The sequence below is a fragment of the Anomalospiza imberbis genome, chromosome 6 (assembly GCF_031753505.1).
Source record: "Anomalospiza imberbis isolate Cuckoo-Finch-1a 21T00152 chromosome 6, ASM3175350v1, whole genome shotgun sequence".
In the NCBI taxonomy this organism is placed as follows: Eukaryota; Metazoa; Chordata; class Aves; order Passeriformes; family Viduidae; genus Anomalospiza; species Anomalospiza imberbis.
In genome coordinates this window covers 50,214,754-50,237,621 of record NC_089686.1, presented here as the reverse complement: position 1 = coordinate 50,237,621, position 22,868 = coordinate 50,214,754, and the positions used below count along the sequence as shown (strand labels likewise).

General features: G+C 36.0%; 1 long non-coding RNA gene across 2 annotated transcripts; it reads left to right on the top strand.

The window, feature by feature from the left end:
• Positions 1 to 9,497: 9,497 nt before the first annotated feature.
• Positions 9,498 to 19,225, top strand: LOC137476081 (uncharacterized). Of its 2 annotated transcripts, none has more exons than XR_011000240.1 (3): positions 9,498 to 9,573; positions 12,431 to 12,517; positions 18,215 to 19,225. It is a non-coding gene; the product is annotated as an uncharacterized lncRNA (long non-coding RNA). The 2 variants fall into 2 exon arrangements; XR_011000239.1 differs by lacking the exon at positions 18,215 to 19,225 and adding an exon at positions 15,112 to 15,459.
• The last annotated feature ends 3,643 nt before the right edge of the window (positions 19,226 to 22,868 follow it).

Sequence of the window (22,868 nt, the reverse complement as noted above, 5' to 3'; positions counted from 1 at the left end):
CACTAGCACACCTGTCAGAATCCAAAGGTGCCATAAAATGGCCTTCAGCAGTGCCTTATATAATTTGTACTTCTTTTGTAAACCTATTCTTGATAGTTCTAGAAGCAGGAATTTATACGGAAGAATGACAGAAGTTGAACTGGAGAGGTGTGACCAATGTTACTATGGCAACACTGAGTGCTGGGTAAGTGAGGAGGCAGGTAAGACCCCTGTGAATCATCAAATGCCAACCTGGCTATTATAATGAATTGGTTAAATTATTAAGCATTCTATTGCTTATCCCAAAGTAACTAAATGGCCTTGCAGTTGCTATATAATTACTGGTTGACTGATGGTCTGTTTTTTCCTTGTGATTTTTGTAGTTTTTTGTCTGTCATGATAACAAGACAGTCTAAATCTTTCTTACCAATCATAGGTCCTGTAAGGTGCTAAATGCCTTCGATTCATCAATTTTATAATGAAGTTGGCATGCTGAGTTCTCCCGAGGATTGGTTGTCAGGGTACTATAAAACAAAGTGTTGCTGCCACAGGAAACAGGTGTTTTGGTTAGGGTACTGATCTGAGATTTAAACTTTATGTCCTCTGCTACACCCAGCAGAAAGCCAGAGTTTGTACTCTAACTTATCAAGTATTCAGATTACCCAAGCTCACGTTACAGCTTTTACCTGCATGGGTCCCATGGTGAGGGGTAAGTTTGTCCACTTCATTCAGCTCTGTTCTACCCTTTGAACAGCTGCTGAGTTGCAGCCAAGAGTCACGTTTGAGAGAGGCTGTTAATTGCCTCTGAGCCATCAGGTGCCACTTCTCAGCTGGAATCAGAGCCAAGCTCACATATCTCCATTCCTTCATTGCCGGAGTGGCAAATTCCCATCCCCTCTGGGAAAGGGATGCACTTAGCCCTGGCCTCCCAGAGGCATTAGGACAGGAATGCAGTCCTGTGTCCATGCTCAGCTTTGGTTATGAAGTTCCAGCTGACAGCTACAATGTCCCCTCAGAGAATGGGACTGTGGTTTGCCTCCTCCTCTCCATTATGGTTTCAAGCTGCGTCAAGGGAAATATAGGTTGGATATTAGGAAAAAGTGTTTTACAGAAAGGTTGATAAAGTTCTGGAATGGTCTGCCCAGGGAGGTGGTGGAGTCACCATCCCTGGATGCATTTAAAAAATGACTGGATGTGGCACTTAGTGCCATGGTTTAGTTGAGGTATTAGGGCATGGGTTGGACTCAATGATCTTTAAGGTCTCTTCTAAACCTGTGATTCTGTGAATTCTGTGAATGGCGAGGCAAAGTCCAGAAGGAGCTGAGGAGGGTTTCCTTAACTCTCTCTGCTCAATGCAAGCAGAATCTGACTCCCAATAAAGAAAAATAAAAGGAGGATTTTTCACTTATCATTTCAAGTTCCCAAATTAGCTACTGCCTCACTCAACTTACAGGCACCTAAATCTGACTTTGAAAACAAAAGGACATTTGATTTTTTAGGTCAAACTAGCTACAAACATAGAGTGAAGAAAAATGTATTTACTTTTGGGTTTGGCCACTAATTTAGAACACGGACCTGAATAAACCTCTTTATGTGTTTACACATTCTGACTGTAAATCCTGCATAGTCCTTTGGCAAAAGGGCCTAAACACCCTGGGTTCTCTAATAAATGTTAAGTACATATATAGTCCTCTAATGCAAATATAAAGTATCAAGCATCCTTGAAAAAAACTGGCAACAGGACAGAATAGGCCATTTCACAAGAAAAAAGAGGTCAGGGTAAACATGCCCTGAAAAATATTGGCAAAATTCATTGCCTTCCTTTCAAATGGTGCTTCTGATCTTTTAGGACTCTGCATCTCCCAAATATAAGTGCTGAAGGTACCCCTCTATCATGTCTTTTGTACTTGAGTATGAGATTTGGGGATGTATTCTAGAGAATCTGGCAAGTTACACTGAAGGTGATTGGAGTGGGTTTGAATGTCTAATTAAGAAGGGGGATACATCTACTAAATATGTAAGTACTCCAGCTGGGAGTAAGGATTATTGTTAGACAGTTTTGGAAGTGTAGAACATGGGTTTATTCCTCACTTCAACAGTGCTTGAAGATAACTCTGTGCAGATATCAACATTGGGATAACTTATTTCAATGTTTTGGTTAGCCTGGATTGCTATTCCATGCAGAATGATCAAACCTCTGAATTGCTACAGTAATTTGAAGGGTCCTGTGATTTAAATTGAGGCCTTGATATTAGCAGATATGCATGTCTGATTTTTAATTACTATGCAGTGATGAATTCCTAGCTTTATATTTTTGAGGGCAAAGAGATGGGCATTAGGGTGAGGGAGAGTCAGCAATATACCGTGGGGGGTTATTTCTGATTTTTTTAAATCAAACTGAGGTAGTTGCATCAACTGATATAACTTTTCTCCTTCAGTTTTCCAAGGCTAGGACCTGCAGGTTTTTTAGTCAAGCATGGTGATGGAGCTCAGCAAGTTCATGTCCACTGTGCATGTACTGCTGATGACTTCAGCAATATCCAGAACCAGAAAGTGTGAATGGTTATCAATTGATAGGAAACCCCATTTTTAAGTTGCAGGCATCATGGTGTTCACAATCTTTAGGGAAGGCTGGGTTTAAGGAAGGAAGGGCTGTAGAACCAGAGTAATTTGTGTGGTTTGGCAGCTCTGCTAAAGGGAACTTAGAGTTGTCAATAGATATGAACAGTGCCTTTTCCCCCTTGGTACTGTGCTGCAGCCTGGGAAAACTCCGATACAAAGCACAGTCTGTTGTTGATTTCAGGCAAAAACACACACACGAGCTTGGAGTGGCTAACAACAGTTTTTGACCAAATTAATTGTCTTGGGAAATGCTAAGTTTAATTATGAGATTTGGCCTTCTGGACCACAAGTGTCTCCCAATTGAAACTGTAGCTAAATTTTTGAAGGGGCTGTGAAGTGAGTGATACTTTGTTTAGATGTGTTTCTTTTTCAGGCATTTGTGGGTGCCTATTTTATATTTAAGGAGCATCTTTCAGTTAGGGTTAGGATCTTAGACAAGGAGAGCAAGAGTAAAAATCTGAGATTCATAGTAAAATTCAGAAGGTCCTGTAAGAGATGTCAGTACTTTTTCTAGAAGTAGTGGATTCCCCCCCACGGAGTTTAAGCTTAGAATATAGCTTAGCTTACCGCAAGCAGAAGAGGAGAGGTGTGGATTGGAACCTGTTATAAGGCAAGCAAGGAGACTGAAGCTAAAGTCCACAGTAAACTTCAAGATTCTGTTCTTGCATTTCACTCTAGTCTTGTGTCCCTCGTGTCTAGTAGTGCAGTTGGGGGACAGGATAATGTCAGGGAATAGGGTTGTTTCAAACAAAGCCCTGTGTAGATTCCTGTAGGTCTAAATATCCCCTCACTGTTGTTAGAGCAACAAGGCTTCCTGTTCTTTGGAGGTAGCTAATGTTGGAGTGATATTGTTTAGAATGATTACTGTATTCTTTTTTTTTCATGTGGTTTTGGTTTGTGGGTTTTTTAAGAACTAATAATGTTAAATCAGAGAAAAGAATTTAAAAATAGTACCAGGATTTGTAGACCTGCACTTCTAAAATCAAGGTTAAGGCTCATAAGCTTATACTTGATGTTCATGGATTTTAGTGGATTACCATCAGTACATCTAACATAAACTGAGCTAAGCATCAGTATTTTTGAGTATTTTATCTTCTTTATTTTCTTGTTCTAATTGGACATTAGGAGTGTGTTGTTCACCTTTGAATAAGCCTGGGAGGACTGTAGTTATTGTAGAGAATCAAGTTATAGTTCAGGTAGATTATTTCCCGTCTTGCTGTTCCAATAAAACATTATTTTCAGGTCTGAGCCTGAGCAAAATCTAAGGTTGTGAAAACTTTACCATGAATCATTTTGATCACACTGACAGACAAAAACTAAGTAATCTCTCATGAATCTGAAATCTCCTATTTCTGATGATAATTAAATATAAAGAAGTATAGGTTTTCAAATGGAGTTGCCAGTTTAGTTTTAGAAAATTTGAACTTTCAGTGTATGATTTCTCCTTATTTTCATTAGATCTGCAGATTTTACCTGAGATGGCTGTGACTTAGCTTATTCTTGATGTTTCTTTTAGAAGTGCCTTCCTAAAGTTTTTCATTTTAGAGGTGGTATAAGATTTTAGAGAGAAAATACTATAGTAAGGGCATTATTTATTTTTTTCTTCTTTTTCTTTAGTCCATCATTAATACATGTGAATAGTTAATTTTTAATTTTGGGAAGCATTTGGTTGTACAGGCACTAACAACACAAGGTGTATGTGATGCGGTGATGTATATACTACTTCCTGATGGAGTTTGGCTCCTTCACTTTTGTCTGATGTGAGAGCTCTAAGAAGCAGTTTGCAAGTTCTGTTACCATGACAAAATTAAATATTCATTCAAGCAAAAAAGTAAACAAGAGTGAAATTCATGATCCGTAGGTTGGGATAATAATGTGGAATGTAAGGTGGATGAATGCTCTACCTGTTGCTTCCATGAATAGTTAATATAGAATACTCAGATATTTTGGGAAGCAGGAGCTCTTCCTCTGCCTTCCATTATGAACTTTCTAACCAGAGGACCATGGAATATACTTTCTTTTGCCTATTATTTCATGGAAATGGGAAGTAAATTGAAGTAATCATGTCACATAATCTATATCTTCATACATTGAGAAATATCCCATGATTTGGACTTCAAGATTACATCTGCTGAGATAGAGATGTAATTATTAGACTAAGAAACCCTAAGGCTCCTACATCCTGAGGATTATTGCCAACACTGTTTTGTTCAGGCAGAAACAGTTATTTGGATATGGTAGGGTTTTGGAAAGTTTAAGTAGGTTTGGAGAATGCCCACCATGAGAGAGCCTACAGACAGAATATTTAGAGGAATATCTAGTTCATGAATCCTTGCCAGACATGTTAGACATGTTAGACCTTTGGTTGTTACAACAGTGCAAGTAGTGTTAACATGCCCAGGAGAAGGTTATTTTTAGAGCCTTAGTTACAGAATTATAAGGATCTATAATTCTAGAGCACTGAGGTGGCAGCTAGATAGATAGAATTTTTTTTAAAAAAAACTATCTTCCTCTACTCCTTATACCCTTCTCTATAATAGTAATTGTCACAGAACCATAGAATTCTGAAGATATATGCACATCACCACAGCCCTAACTATATTTCATAGAACAGTGGAATGGTTTGGTTTGAAAGGGACTTTAAAGACCATCTAGTTCCAAACCCCTGCTGTTGGCAGAGACACCTTTCACTAGATCAGGTTTCTCAGAACTCCAATTAACCTGTCCTTGAGTGCTTCCAGGGATGGGGCATCCATAGCTTCTCTGGCTAACCTATTCTAGTGCCTCACCATCCTCCCTGTAAAAATCTTTTCCTCATATATAATCTAATCCTTCTCTCAGTTTGAAGCTATTCCCCCTTGTCCTGATGCTGCATGCTCTTGTAAATAGTCTCTCTTCATCTCTCTTGTAACTCCCTTCAGGTACTGGAAGGACACAATTAGGAAATCTCAGAGCTTTTTCTCTTCCAGGCTGAACAAACACAAATTTCTCAGCCTTTCCCTGTAGGTGCTCCATCCCTCTGATCTTCTTGGTGGCCTCCTCTGGACTCACCCCAACAGGTCCCTGTCCTTCCTGTGCTGGGAGGCCAGAGCTGATGCAGCTCTGCAGGTGGGCTCTCACCAGAGCAGAGCAGAGGGGCAGAACCCCCTCCCTCCCTGCCCTGCTGCCCACGGGGCTCTGGATGCAGCCCAGGACACGTTTGGCTCTCGGGGCTGGGAGTGCCATGGCTGGGTCATTCCCAGCCTCTCACCCACAGCACCCCAAATCCTTCCGGGCAGGGCTGCTCTGGATCTGTTCATCCCCAGCCTGTGTTGGTACCAGGGGCTGTCCTGACCCAGCTGCAGCCCCAGCACTTGGTCTTGTTAAACCTCATGAGGTTCCCTTGGGCCCATCTCTTGAGGTCATCCAGGTCCCTCTGGATGAATTCCCACTAGTCCTAGATTAGGCTGATGTTTCAAACTGTGTCAGGGTTTGTTTCTTAAAGGAAAAAAAAAAGTCAAATTAATAGTAAGAACTACAGTATAATTTAAAATTACTGGGGAAAATAGGTTGTTTTGGTGGGCTTGGTTTGTTTTTTCTTAAGCAAACCTAAAAGAGTTGCCATACTTTTTTTGTGTTAAACTTTTCTCAGCCTCTAGGGAATCTACCAAAAATGCTTATAACATAACCAGCTGTTAGGATATTTAGGGGATGCTAGTAAAGGACCTCAGTATCAACATTGCTAGCTTTTATCCTGTTAAGGTAATTATGGAGATGTCTTCAAACTGTGATTATGCACTGAAAGGTGAGTCAACCAAATTAACAAACAAGTTAAAAAGGCATAGCAAAACAACACACTGAACCTGTTTTCTTCATTTCTACCTCAGTTTCTGGCCATTTGTTTGATGTGTTGAATAAGAATATGTTTTCTCCTTTCTATACTGATTAAATGTAGATTTAACAAAGGTATTTCTGGTGTTCCATGCAAATCTAGCATGATATCATTTGGCATGCTATCAATGGAAGAAGAAAATATCAAATGACTGAAGTAATAATGCTTCAGTATTAGATAAAGAATACATATGCTCATGATGGGGCTTGTTTTTAGAAAGTGGTGAAGTATTTGAATTAAGTTCTTGATATAGAGATGTTTCTGAAAAAAGCGTACCCTGAAAGAGACTTTTTCATGCAGCAAAAGGCATGTTCTGACCTATTTGAAGTCAAAAACTGCCATTTGGCACCTATTAGTAAGCATGTAAGATGTCCTGGTGTTAAAGTCCATTCTAAAAAAGAAAAAAAATGTTTTTAAAAAGCATTTTTAATTAAAACTAAAATCTGTATAATAGAATCCTCTTGTCTTCAACATAAAAATTTGCAATGATAATGATTAAATGAGTCTGCTGTTTAGTAGTAACTAAACAAAAAAAAGGTATTAAAATATCTGGTTTATGCATTAACTCAGAACAAGATTTCTTTAACTTAATTTTAAAAATATTTTCATATATATACATATATACACCTAAATATATAAAATTAGCTGCTATGAATTATATTTTATATTTCTGTACAGATATTATTTCATTTCTGTAAAGATCTATAAGTCTGAAAATTTAAAATTGTTAACCTTCAGAAGCTGAAAATACATTACATTCTAAGCAAGTGTCCACCTAAGAAATAAGAGATTGAACATTTTAAATTTCATAAGATGCAGGCAAAATCTACAAAGAAACTCCGCAAGATCTTGTTTGTTTATGGTGTTGGGTTTTTCTTTTTTTTTTTAAGCAGATACATTTATGGAATGGAGATGGCAAAAGTTTTGCTCACAGATTTGTATTTTTGAAAAAGAAACCAACTTTTTCTCACTGTCAATATTGTGCATTGCAGACTGTGAAAATCAAAAGATCTGATTTTCCAGAGCGATTCAATTGACATTTCCTTTCCACACTCTAGACTTCCAAAATGTTAAGAGTATTGATTAAACATCTGGTATTTTGGTAGGTTTCCCATATCTTTAAAAGAACAGCTCTCAAATGATTTGGAGACTCCAAAGGCTCAAAAGAGAAGCGTGCTGTTTCTCATTTTAGTGTAATTGAACAGATTTTGGAGGGAGAAAAACTTACTTAAAGTTTTATATATTATGTGTTCTGTAGATGTATGCATATAAATGGAATAAATACTCCAAGTGGCATTTCCTTTCATTTTGGATTTTCATCCTTGTATTAATTTGCTATAACTAAAAAGGGAGGCTGTCTTTCTCATCTATTTGAGGAAACAGCAATAATTAAAAATATGCCCATATTTTGGGTTTAAGAGATTAGGTTCATGGCTGGGCAACCATTCCTAAGTCTCTAAGCACGACCAAGAGTAGACACCTACAAAATATTTAAGGTAAAGGGTCACTGTGGAGTCATCCTTCTGTTGCTACAGCATCCCAGTTGCATCAAGCGGATACCCTGTCCCACAATTCCTGCCTGATTTATCAGTGGACTTATCCTCCATGAACTTGTCCAATCTTTTTTTATCTGTGTGACCTCCATAGCATCCTGTGGCAATGAGGTTTGTAGCATGGTAATGTGCTCCATGGAAATGTACCCTGACTTATTTTAAATCTCCCACTTGGTTATTTTCTGGGCTGTTCCCTTATTCCTGTATTTTTTCAAAGAGTAGTCAACTGTTTCTTCTTCACTTTCTCCTCATAATTCCTGTTTCTAAACCTTTCTCATGTCTTTTTCAAACTAAGAATTTTTTTTACCCTTATATAGTATGGAAACTGCTTTAATCTGTCTTGTAGACAACCTTAGTGACCCCCTGATTCTACAGAACCTTCAATTTTCTATGCATCTATGTCTATTTTTAATTTGTGCTTTTGAATAAGAATTCAGGAGAAAAGTGAGAAAATGAGTGGAGCAAAAAAGGAAAAACTCTCCCAACTTCCATTTTCCTACTTTTCACTCACTCATGGAACTTTTTATTTTTTAATTTTTGGAAGGTAATATATTTGCTTAACCTAAACATATCCAAATTTTCTGGAATTTTATGCCATGAGCAGACTGAATTATATCGCTAAATCAGAGAAATTTTTTTTCCAAGTTAAAATAATGCTGTATTTCAAATTGGCTTCAATGGGACCAGATCTCACTCTCAGAAATAAATAAATGGGAAATATATAAAACATTTCAGTTTCCAGCATTGCAAATTGGTTGAGTAAAATTTGGGCAACATTTAAGATGCTGTTGTGCTACTGCTGCTTTCTTGTCATCACTCAGATTTATCTGTTTTATTTCTTGGTTTGGACTTGTTTGAATGATGCAATCTAAGCATAAAACTTCACAGAAAGAAAAATTGAATTTTTTAATTGATTTTATTTTGAAAGGAGAAAAGTTCTTGTCAGAATAGAAGACTTCAGAGTTTAGATTATACTCTAATAAATTCTAAGCTTCTGACCAGAGTCTTATGTTCTCAGGAACATAAGATTCCCCTCTGTAAAAATTCCCTCTCCCCTTTAAGGTTTAGCATTCACTTAGCATGCTTTCCCAACTGTTAAATGTGTAACTTTATTTATGGATGAAAGGCACCACTGCAATGTTCTTCAGCTGCTCTTAAAGTCTGAGGGCTGAATGAATTTCAAAAATGATACATCCCACGTGCCTGAGTGCCAAGTCACAATTTTTAACTTGAGATTCATTTCTCAACAAAGCTCTTCCCACTCAGCTATCTGGTTTCTGTCTCAGCAGACAGGTCAGGAAGTAGGAAAAGGACAGGTCAGGTACACGAGCTGGACTGCTCCAAATACAAACTTTCTCCCTTTTTTCAGCTACTGTAGCTCAGTGCCCAGCAGTGGAAACAGCTTCCAAGATGGGCAACGAAGGCATGGGATTTTTATTCACACTTTTTATTCAATAGGATTTTTTTTTACTGTCTTTCTAGATCGACACCATGAAGTGTGTGAGACAGGGAGCTGGCAGGAGCTAGAAGGAATTTGGTAACAGCAAGGTAATTGTTATATTCTTAATGATCCTAGTATGGCTTATGGGATCAGTTATATTAATAAAAGCCAGTTTAAAATGTTTCCTCTTATAATTTTTCATCCAAAATTATATTTTTATTGAAATAAAATTTGCTAAAAGAGAAATATCTCAGTTCAGCCAATAATAAAAGGTTGAAGTAATTAATTTTTGGTTTCTTTTTTCCTGATGAAAACACATTGTTATGATTTTGCACCTCATTTCACATCACTGTTCATGTATTTTTTTAAATCTTTATTCCCACAATTATAACATTCTCTCCATTGCTATTATTTAATAGTTGAACTGCAGTTGCTATTGCAGTGGCAACATCATCACATGGATAAAGGTGTCTTGCTGAAAAATGGATGATCCAAAACACAAAAAGTATTCCCAGAAAGTCAGGTGTGTCTTTTTAAACTCTGTGTTTTTATTGCTGATTTGTTACATTTTGACATGATCCTGACTTCTGGTGAGTGGAAGAGAATCAGAGATTTTATTAGCAGAAGCAAACATATACCTTATACTCTAATGTTGCTACACATATTTCTAGAATGCTGCACACAGCTCACTGCAAAACTCAAGGATAATCTGCAGCCAAAACCAACATGAAACCAAAGTTTGAAACATTTTGAAGAAAACATTGGTAAAATGTAGGTAATTTATGCAGGGTAAAATAAGCGTGTAATTTAAAGAAGGATAAATTCCTTCTGACAGAGCTGAGCAGTGATAACAGTGCTGAAATTGCTCAGGTTGAACAGCCATGTCCCACTTTTTCAGGCTGATTCCAAAGCTCATTATTTTTTTTTTCCTCTATTGTCTCCAAAGAGGTTTGGATGGAGTTATTCCCAAAAAGGGACTGTAAATAAGAGCTCTGGGATAGCAAAGAACTTCAAGTGGAGTTTTGATATTTTGCTTGCTCTAGTCCAACTAATTTTTCTCTTCTAGATCCTGCATTCAGAAAAGGTAATAGAAAACTACCATGACTCAGCTTAATAGGGAAAGTGAGAGTGGTTAAGGCAGCTAAGAGAAATGTGGAGTATTATTACTGTTCTCTTGTTCTTTCAATTTCACTCCAAGAACTAAATGGATCCTTCAAAGCCTGGCTAACTACCAAGGACACAATCAAACATCTGTGCACCAGATGCACAGAGTATTATATCCAGCTGTGTTACTGCAGCTACATCTGCAGAACACAGCATTTGTCAACTTCCATGGCCAGCAGGCTTTGGAAATCCTATCTATAGGAATTAAAGCTTGCAGTAGAAGTAAAAGTGTGGGTTTTGCTTGTGACATTTTTATGTCTTCTTTTACCTGTCTGCATTTCTCAGCTGAGTTGCCTGTAAGTTTGAAATATTGGAGGGAAATAGCAGGTGAGTTTTCAGCCCTGGAGACTTGATTTCAGGTTAGGATAAAGAAAAGAAAATGAGTTTCATCTCATTCAGTATTTTCATTTTAAATTTTTACTTTTCTCTTAAGAAATATCATAATCAAAATGTATAGGAAAATAGCCTTTTCTTTTTATGGAGTTGATGAAGTCCTGTATTGTAGCTGAGGAAAGTTGAGGAGATCATTTCTCCTAGAGGCCACTAGAGCAAACTTCCAGAAGAATTTGAGAATTTCTGTTTAACTTGCTGAAGTAATGAGTTTTTATCAGGAGGATATACTGTAGGTTTCCCCTACCAAATACTCAGAAGCATATGGAGGTTCTCTTGTTACGTAAATTAGCAAAGTTCTGACATTTACTGCAATATTTATTTTACATATTACTCTCTCCTTTTCTATTCCCCTCAAGGATCTGTTGCAGTCATCATAAAAACATGGGGAAAATATTATATTTGTATACCTTCATTGCTCTTTCCTAACCATATAACTCTGCCTTGTTAGGGTTGTCCATTAGCAACTTAGTAAAAGGAAATGAAAATTTTCTTCTTCTGCACAAAAAGGAGAAAAACCAGCATTTGGTGGATGCAGATTGGTAACAGCGGCCACTCTATTGAACTGGCAGCATTCCTAGAGGTTTTCAGGCAAGTGGTTTTAAATTATAAATATAATTTCTTACAAAGTGTTCATTTCGCAGTACTGAATGCATAAAACATTTTTCATGCTGGTATGTTTGCATATCTAAACTTGGTGTTCTTTTATTTTAAAATGTCTCTTATATTTTTAAGTTATTGATTTGTGTTTCAATTTTACCTTGCTGAATCATTCTATTCAAAGTTCATCTTCAGTAAATATTCATACTTGATCAGTTGCATTCAAACTTGTGATTTTATTGAAACACTATACATCTTCCAAATTTGACCACATGCAAATGTATATTTCATTTGTATATTGAAATTAAAAACAAAATAAGATAATTATTTTATACATATAGAGAAAATGTTTAATCAAAACCACCTAAAACAATTCAATCATGTTTTGAAAAAAGAACTGACATTTGCAAGGAAAATTTAATATAAAACCAGAATGTGTCAATTTATTAATGTTTACTAGTACCAGAGCCCTTATGAAGCTGCAAATGCTAATTATTGACCATGTCTTACATAGAATTCTCTTTAGTTTTGATTCAGTATTCTCTCTCTTTATTTTTGAACCTTCTTCCCCTCTGTGTCCTGTTCTTCCAATAGTAATAGCTGGGTTTTGGACACATCTTACCCTGCATATTTGCCTCTTATGACACTGTCAAGAGCAGAACAGAGTTGTGGTAGCAGAAGACATAAACAAGATGAAGAACATTAATTTTCCCTTGCTTAAATCATAGGCAGTGTTATCTAGGCTCTGAATTTAGTTTGTATCCAGATAATCATGGGAAGCAGGATGAAACATTTTTGTTTCCATTCCAGGCCTTTTAATAGCAAATATTCCTCCTTGGAAGAAATGTTTTCCTAACTGGACATTTTTTCTCCAAAAATGGAAGTTCCACTCTACTAGTAAGTAACACATATGAAAGCTAATGGCTGTTTTTCTGCTGCTTGTAACTGGAACCAGAATAAAGGTTACAAATTGTGATTCACAGCATGGGTCTGCTGATGTGGTTAAAATGACTCATAAATAAAGGCGATGGCAAAATCAACTGCATTAATGTGATCTAGAAAAAATTAAGTAGTTGTCTGATGTTCTTGATTAAATGGCATAAAGTTGTTAAGGTAACTGAATTTAAGGAGAAGGGGAACTGATACTGTTAGTCATAGATATTTCCACTTGTTTTACTGTAGTGAATGTTTAATTTTTGAATTTTGTTTTCTGTGATGCTAAAAAAACCCACAAAAAATACTTTGCTGATTAAAACATACTCCACATTTTATGCAAAACACATCTGAGATGAAATTACTCCAGTCGGAATGTGGGAGAACAGAATTTTATTCCAAGATTACAGTGTTCTCACTAACATTCTCAACTACCTATACACTTCCAGAATATTTTGTAATGCCTTAAAATATCCTCATTGCACTTTTGAAGTCAACTATATCAGTCAGAGTTATGTTTTGTCTAGGGTAGGGTTTTTTACTTCATTTCCTCATTACCTTTGTCTTCTACTGCAAGGAAAAGGGTGGAATTATGTGTTTTCTTTTATTGCTGGCAGATGCTGCTCCTTTGACATGACAGGTGTCTAGGACCTGTGCAATCCCATGGTGTAAATAAAAACATATTTACAAAGCTCTGGAATTTATGTCCTCTCTCACATGTGAAGAGATACTAATGAAAGAATAAGTGGGAAGATTTTAAGTAAACAGAGAAAATAAGGTTGAGGTAGAAAGTTATAAAAAGTAAATAATATCAAATACTCATGTCTGGAAAGTAGAATCTTTCCTGAAAATATATAAACATGGAAAGAATAAGGAAGAAATAAACGGACAGCTGCAACGGAATGTTGAAGCTCATAGAGAGCACTAACCTTGCTAGTTAGTGCAAGGTTAGTTCTTGCTTTCTAAGGAAGAAATAAACGGACAGCTTCAACGGAATGTTGAAGCTCATAAAGAGCACTAACCTTGCTAGGTACATCTGGAGAGACATAGAAAACAAAAGTAGTAAAAAGGATTGTTTTGATAGATTGTAAAGTAGATAAAAGAAAGCCAGAAACAGTTGAATGTTCAGAGGAGGTTTCAATTGTTATTATTATTAAGGTATTATTGTTCTCTATTCTAAATTAAAAACTATTGTCATTAATGTTTTGAAAAAAAATTCTTGCTTATCCAAAATTTATCAAATCTAACATCTGTTTTAAAGTATTTAATAGATGTCAGATGTTTAATAGATGTCAGAAATGTTTGTGTGTGACTTGCTCATCGTAAATAAAAAGTGCCTTGGAAGCAAAACTGAGCTCCTGAAAATAATTTTGATTATTTCATGCTGAAATGGTCAGGAGTGAAAAATGTTCAGTTCTGTGATTTTTTTTTTGGTAGCACAGCCTTGCCTGGTGATGTTACTATTCGTTGGTGGCATTTTTTACCATTGTAATGTCCTCAGATAGGCCACCCAGGACTTTATTGACAGGAAAAGGGGTCTATGAAAGGTGTCTTAAAGTCTTTGGGCATGGTGCCTTGAGTACCTATTATAAGAAAACCTTATCTTAATATATTTTTTTATTATTCTGCTTGTAGATGGTCAAATCTGAATCCATTCAGAAAGCTAGGCAATATTTTTTATTAAAATTTTTGTATTTAGTGATAAGAAACAGATGGAAAGAGGATGGGCTCCTGTATCAGTACTATCACAGAGGGCAATAAAGTATTCACTGATACATGATGTGCTAGCCAGTTTCCTACAAGGAACCGTTATGAGCTCTACTGTCATCTTACACTGAGAGAGAAGGCAGGGGTTTAGGAAAGCATCATTAACTTTCTTGCAGAGCAATTGTGAACAGTTCCAGAATATTTGATTGCATTTTTATGCAGAAGCTCTGTTGGGCCACCTAGAACAGCTGTAGCTGGTTTTTTTTTTTTTTTTTTTTTTTTGTTTTTCCTCCTCATTACCTACTTTTCTTTTGAAGCACTGATGTTGCCAAGTTTTCAACTACCAAGTTATTTTTCATCTTTCCTTGAAAGATTTGGAAACAATGATTTTCCACAAGTCAGTACCTTGTTACAACTTGGCAACTGGCCACAGTCTTAAAATTTTCAAATCCAAAATACTTATACTACTAATAGTTATACTACTCATACTATACTATACTACAAAAAAACACCCCTTTTTTTTAAATTTTATAACAATTTTTTTTAAGTGTATGGATGCTGCCACTTGTATAGGGAAGTCCAGGACACATTTCCTCTGAAGGGAGATACAAAGAGATGATTTAAAGTCAAAACAGGGAATCAGAAAGAATCTCACCTAGAAGAGTTCCATCAGGATATGGCAGCAATTTTGCTGTGAGTTTGGGTGAGGAGGGATTCTCAACCAGGATTCTTACTTAGCTATTGCTTAAAAATATTTTTTAGCCATTGTTAGGAAGCTAACTTGTGGTACTGTAAATCCTCTTTGTTTTCTGTATCCATAGTTATCTGTGCTATGTTTTCTTCTCCTTCAGATTTGCAGCCATCTTAACTAATTTGGTCAAGACTGGAAAAGCATTCTTGGTGTCTCACATAATTTTTATTCTTTCTCTTCATGTGTGAGATATCTATGCCTAAGGAAGGAAGCAGTCATAAATTTAATATGTTGACAGGATTACTTTTCAGAGGAAGAAAATATCTAGCTCATCTTAGTCCTAAACTTTGTAATAACCCTTTTTCATAAGTAGAACTACTATACCATTGTCATTTACTTTTTTTTTTTTTCCTGGTATAATAGCTAAGAGGAGATGTGCTATTTTCAGGTGTGAAGATAAGGAATTTGAAACCAAAGGTCACAGAGAATTTGTAGTGTTTACATTTACTGACCCTTAACTTTCCATATCTTTTTGTATAATAAGTTTTATTATATTTTTGTTTTGTTTCGCAAGGTAAGCGTCATGTGACCAAGCACAGAATTAATTTATTACTTGTAGAAGTAGTTATAGTCTATACTTTTCAAAATAAACCTAAATTAAAATTTAATTAAGATATTAAATAATTTGTTTTTCATTATTACACTTTTCCAGTTCTAGAATGATTAGTCAGACTGCTGAGTTGTGAGTAATGCTTCTCTGCTTTTCCTTTCCTACTTGTAACTTGTTCACATTACCATTAATATTTCTGAGCTATTGTTAAAGATAGTCATTCTGCCACAGATTTTTAAAAAGGGACTAATTTTCATATTAAATAACTTAATTTGCCAACAGTCTTTGTACAGTGTTTCATGTAATAAGTGTTAGAGGTCACTTGCCAGAAGTTCTTTGTGTCTAACACATCAATCTCATGCTGCTGTAAGCGTGGGAGTTCTATTTTAAATCATGGTACATGTTTCTCCTTGTCTTTGCTGCTTTTATTTTTGTCTCTGCCATAGCACTGTGATCTGCTATGATTAACATCATGCCCTTGAAATCCAACATTCTCGCTATATGCATGATATTTTCCTTTAACACATTTCATTGAAGGGCAAGTTCTACTTTGTAGCAAGCATCACTTATTCAGAGCTGGAAAAAATTAATTTATTTGGTCGAAGGTTCCAAGGTCTTCAATCAAGGGCAGATAATTTCCTAGCATCCAAATCCTTTTGTTGCAAAGATTTAAAGTATTGGATTATTGTTATTCTTTGCTCTATTTTATTTATGTATTTAGCATTGTGTCCATGTTGATTGTTTCAATGCAGCTCCTCACAGATTGAAAAAGGCAAAGTCACAATGGTACTCATAGCAAAGCCATGACTCAACCTTTCAGCTTAAGTCTTTCCTCATTCTCCTCAGTTACCTCAGCTCTTTGTTTTTTCTTCCTTTTTCTAACTTAGATCAATTCCCTGATCTACCTCAGAACAGTTCCAAAAAGAGTTTTAGCACCTCAACTCAGAAGTGGTATGGTTGTATAAAAAATGGTGCCTAGGAACCATTTCAGTTGGTATTGTTCCCATAAGCTTTTTATTTTCAAACCGTGTCCTTAGACATGATGACTACATAAGAAAATAGCAAATAAATCGGATATATTGGAAATGGGAAAAATATAGGACCAATCTTTTCAGGAAATCAAGCAATATCACTCTTTTTTTTGGAGATTGAATGTAATTTTAATATAAATTAAATAAATTAGGAAATTTTTAAAAAACCTTACATTGTTGTTCAAGTGCTATATGAATGGGCCTTCTAACATTGCTAGCATATGTTATTCTAACAGTAATTCAAAATTAAGCTTGCAATGAATGATCAACACGGAAGCAAATGTGGTCTAGAGAAAAACAATACTTATCAAGCAAAATGACCGGGTGCTGTGGTGGAAAATGCAGCACTACTGTAACCAGCAAGGTAGAGGAATTGCATTCTGAGCAAATTTCAACATTTTTCTTCTCTTTTAGCTAGTATTTTGAAGTGTTCCAGTATTGAAAATTATTTTGGTTGAGTAATATCTGCATATTTTATTTCACTGTTATTCCAATTTATGTCACTGTACTATATCAAAATAGCATTAACATCCAATTTATATCTGTTGGCCCTATAACTCAGTAAAGGTATCAGAGAAACTATTTCTGTTACTGGATAATTTTTTGTGAATCACATAATCTTGATGTTTGTCCCCTAAGCCATGTTTTAATGTGAGTGATCTGAAAGGAGCCCACTTTCCCAAGCATATTTTCACAAATGAAAATCTGCCATCTTGATAGCTTTGCCAAACTGCTTCAATTCTGATGTTGAGCAAAACATTAATGACCAAAATGCTCTCTTCCTCAACTCTTTGATTCACACATATTTCCAAAACTATGATTCAAAATGGAGCTCTTCTTCTTCAAAATAAGTGATGGGTATAAACATCAGTTATTTACGGGACTCAAAGCTCAGGTCTCTCATATACATAGATTTGAAAAAAAATTGCCTGTATTTTCAGTTGCTGTCCAGGTTTTTTACTGTAGCTGCTAACTTGATTGTTATGAATCTTTGCTATGAATTAGAATTTTGTTTCAGCGTCCAGCATAATGTTTCTGATGCACCATAACAAGGTGCACTGGTTTTACTACATGTTGATCACTTTTCCCAACACACTCTTCAGAGGTAATACTAACTTTCTTTCTGCAATTTGTTTTCCTACCTGACCCAAACTATCCAATTAACTTGTTCTGTCTTGTGGTACTTTCTCATATGTCAAACTGGATGTTTCATGGTTCTAAGAACATATTACATCATTGTGGGGGCTGGAGTAAGTTAGAGTTGCCTGCCCAATCTGTTTAAAGTTTTCTAAACGAAGTCCCTTTTCTCACTGTTTTGACCTTTTTACCCTTCTCTAACGAAAGTAGATCTGCAACTGGAAATTACCAATATTTCAGGAGAATTGGCGAGTATACTCTTAGAAAATCTTGATGATCTTGCTACTTGTTTTTGTCAAAAGAGCTGCATGCCAGCACTGTTTTTTTTTAAATCTTAGACTTATTTAATATTTTTTTGTTTAGACTTTCTAATTTCTCTCTTGATTTTCTGAAGAGTGCTCTTGTGTTTGCTTTGTACTAAGGACTGGTCTTAAGGAATCTTGATGTTGCATGATTATTTGTGGCTTGGCTTTCTCTCTCTCTAGGCTTGTGTTCCATTCAAGCCACTAAACCAACTGGCAGCAAGCTTCTCTCTGGCTTTTCACATACTGCTGGGAGGCAGAAAAACCAGTTTTATCCAGACAGCACTGTGAGGATGAGTTGTATGAAATTACTTATCCAGTCTGCTTGCAAAAAATTTACATTTCCTGTCAGCATATGCATTGTCTGCTATTAAAGACATTTCTAGGACTTAAAAATGCCATACCATATGAGAGTATGGTTTGCTATGTGGCACAGCAAACTGTAGGTCTATTCAAAAAAGTCAGGTTTGAATGTGTTATAATTTTAAAGTACATTCTTTAGTGGATGAAGTGGCATATATCTTCCTACAGGAAATCAGAATAAATAGGTTATATTGAGCAGTCATCATCATCTAGAAATGGCAAGTAAAATGTTTTCTATGGATTTTCTTCAGAGTCTTCATGTGGATTTTTCTTTACTTCACACCAAATATCATCAAGCTGCTAGTAGCTGAAAATCTTGTGTGTGAGAACAGAAGATAGCTTTTCCCCGTCAGTGAAGGCATTTTTGTTTAATGACAACTTTGATCCTTCTACTGTTGGCAATGGTCATTGAGAAATCCTGACATAAAGAAGGTATCTGCAAGATAAAGTTCTACAAGGGATGATTAGCAGCACTTAAGTTTTCTTTCTGTTGAAAGGAAGAATCCCTGATTGAACAGTGCATTCAATGATATGACAAGCAAGTACTTGATCCCTGTCCAGCTGGAAAGGAATTGTATTCATCAGCAGCTTTTTAGCTAAGGATGTCTTTATATTTTCACTCTTTGTTTGAGTCTCTCCAGATCCTCCCTTTACTTCATGTCAGCACTATATAGTAGGTATGCCAAGTGGTTTTGAAATTTAAATTACAGTCTCTTTTTCAGATGTTATTGGAAAGAACATGTAATTTATAACCACGTGTTAGGAGTACAGGATGTTCATGGTTGACTGCCAATTCTTCTTTTGTAAAGTTAATAAAACTTTCATAAAACACTTATACACTTGTATATTTCATGGTAAAGATTTTTTTATCTCATAGGCTAATGTAAAGATTTATTAAAAACATTTTTTTTTGTTAAGAGGAGTGTCAATAGTTTGCAGCTGAGTGTAATTTTGAATTCCCAGTAGATGACAGTCTGACTGAAAATGACACTAACAGCTTTGTTGATTTAGCACTAAAAATAAAGGATTCTTTCAAATGATATAAAGCTCTAATACCCTGAGTGTGCTGAAATACACTTGAGACCCTTAAGTAGAGTTTCAGCGCAGTGTTCGCCAGCACTCTGGATTCCGGTGAACAAGCATTAGCGTGCTTCCTGGCACTGACCCACTGGGCTCCCACCTAGAAATTCATGGGAAGGATCAGGATACTGCACTAAGAACAGAAACTGATATGTCTAAATATGGGAGCCATCAGAGCTTTGGAAAATGTCATGGAATGGACTGCTAGTAAGACCTTGTGACATCATTGTGACTAAGTTTTTCTTTTCTTTTTCATCAAAAAATTGAGCATTTGAAGTATTTAATTCAGTAGCAACCCAAAACTACTACCATCTGATAGCTATGAAGAGGTATGTGAAAAGAGCTGATGGTTTCATGCCAGCTTGTGCAGGATGGTTGTTCACTCTCTTTTTGTGATGTGATAATTGATAGCTTTGCTGGCGATCTTGGCAAAGATGCTGAGGATTAAATAGCCCAAGAGATGGAACTTTCCTACTCTCCTAAGTGAGAAACAGACATGTTGGCCAGGCAGCAGGGAAGAGTCTACAGTGCTCCTGCTGTACTGTACTGTACTAAATAGAAATACTGCAAAAGGGTTTCCTCCATCTTTGAACAGGTTTTATTCAAACTAAGAGTATTTAGAGCTATATTCTTATCTTTATCTGATTCAAACCTATTTTCTCATTGCAGTCTGGAACAGGTCAGGTAATACAGTGACAAAAATATTTTCCACAACTTTACAGCCTCCTACCCTAAGCATCTGCATCAGTGTAACTAGAATAGAAAGCTCTACACTTCCTTAAATGATTGCATAAAGAAAAGTGATGAGGTGTAGAAAGTGACTTTGGTGTAGAGTTGGTAACAAGTGCTAGAGGGCGCTGATAAATTTGTCATATATAGGATCCAATTTTAAAATAAGAAATCTACAAAGTACCTCTTTCAGTCTGGTAAAAAAAAAAAAAAAAAATCACTATTTACTTTGAGCCTGCCAACTTTTGTTATTTCATCCATATGTTGTGACTACTGGAGTACATTTTTACTTTCTTTAGTGTTTTTCCTAAAACAATTCACTCCTGATAGACAAGTGACTAAACTTGGAGAACAGAAGGGCTACATTTACAGATCCATAAATGGTAGTAATAATAATATCCACAAATGGCAGTTTGTGCTGTGAAAACAGTAGCACTGAATACTTAGGAAGCAGAGAGAGATCTACAAAAAACTAAGGATTTGTTGTATTTTTCCATTTTATTTTGCCTATGTGATAAAATAGAAATTTAGATCCTTAGAGAATAAATTAGTGTGCATAGAAATAAGGAGGAGGTAATTATATAGATGGAGTTAAAGACAAAATGGTTCAAAACTTAATGTGTTTATAAGAAAATGTTGAGTGGCTGCTGATTCTTGACCTAGATCATGCAGTGATCACAAATTTGACTCAAGTAAAATTACTTTTTTAATGCAAATTAAAGTTCATATAATGGAGCAGCTTTTGACTCAGATTGACCTCCCAATAAAATGTGTGGGATGTATACACACAAATTATGAGAACATAAGTTGCCTTTCTGTGTATAAGTTTGCAAAGTGACTGTTTTGTGCTATTTGCTCTACATGCATTGCTTTCCAGATTCAGAGAAAAAAATTGGAGACAATCTTCTCACTTGTTGTAAGTGTCCTTTCAAAGTTCACATCACTAGTCAAAGAGCATCTAAGCCATTTTAGTCCTATGTAAATGTAGCATGATAAAGTCAAAATTCTGGGGTTTTTGAGAAGCAATAGCATTTATATATAAAACAGATTAAGAAAAGGGTGGCTATTCTCTGCAAGGAGCTCTGCTGTGCCAATTGTGTTATCTAAATGAAGTAATTTTGAATGTCAAATAAAAAGCCTGGTGAGGTTCAAGATATTTCTGCATAGGCCATGACTGAGGTGCAAGGCTAATTTGGCACCATTCCTTAGTGATGCTTGTGGGAAAAGAAAATAAATACCCTTTATTATATTACCTGAGAAAGCCTGAAGATAAGAGAGCAGGTTTTATGCTCGTCCTTCAAAACACTTGTTTTAAATGAATCTTTCCAGATCTGACAGAGCTGACCACCATGTTTTTTAATTTTCACAGTAAATTCTCTTCTCCTAAATTGCTAATAGGCTAAATTTGTTTGGGGTAATTTCTGAGTTTTTGATCCCATCCCATCAGCCTTACTGAAACACATTTTCTAGAGAAATATTCTGTATTGTGTGAAGATGAATCTGCAGAGGAAATATAATCACACTGGTACAACTACTATTAATCTTCCTTAAGATTATTAGAAAGCAGGCAAAACATATGTTAAACAGCTTGGGAAAGATGAACAATGCATATAGAGGTCTTTAACACCTTCCAATTGGAAAGAAATAGTTTTTTTTTATTTACAGTTGTTTTATTCAATGTTAAATTTACAAACATTTAACTTATTTGACCATAATTTTAATATAATGTTCTTGAAATAAGAAAGTCCTCTAGATGACTACAGTCAATATATTTGTCTTGGAATGTTCTTCTTCTGTAGATAAGAGAAAAATGAGAAGAAAAAAGAATATGATTATAAAGTAGTAATTAGAACTAAGTGAAAAAAAAAGTAATTTGTATTTTCCTCTGTTTCTCACTCCATTATTATTATCAAAGATTAAAAGATGGGAAAAATTTGGATCAGCTGGTTGTGGGTGGGATAGAGCTGCTTCAGTAGTGTCCCGTGAATGATGAAGTGTAAGTTATATCAAATATTTCATGACTATTTTATTAAACTCTGTGGGCCTTACAGTGACAGGGAAAGGTGGCACATGGTTTTTTCTCTGTGGCGTGACTCAGCCCCTTGCCCAGCACCCTGTGACAAACCTGCACTCCTGCAGAAGTCTGGAGTCTGCTGCTTTCTTAAAAGCTGCTTTCACTCCTCAGGGGGCTGAGCCAAGCCGGTGCTGCTCTCCTGAATCCACAGTGGAGGCTCCCTCGTTTTCTTCAGCTCGCTCCATTTTCCTTGACTGCTGGAGCTCCTCAGGAAGGAGTCTGCCCCTGGCAGAGAGTTGGTGCTTCTCTTCCCTGACACTGCCTTTTGCAGCACCCACTCGGACCCAGCTCTGGAGAAAGCTGCATCCTATATTATTTTCATGCTGGTGTGGCCACTTCCCAACTGACATATTTTTTCCTAAATAAATACTAGACCATTGTCTGCTAACAAAACCATTAGCATCTATAAAAACTAGAGGATAAAGCAAAGATATGAGGCATAATGCTTTCAGTGGTGCAAACTTGTTTGTGCTAGTACAGACTTAGTTAAATATTCACCAAATATATCTTAAGGTGTTTTGAATTTTTTTTGTTATAAAATATATGTTAGAAGATTAAAGAATGTACAGAACATTCCTCCTTCTCATTCAT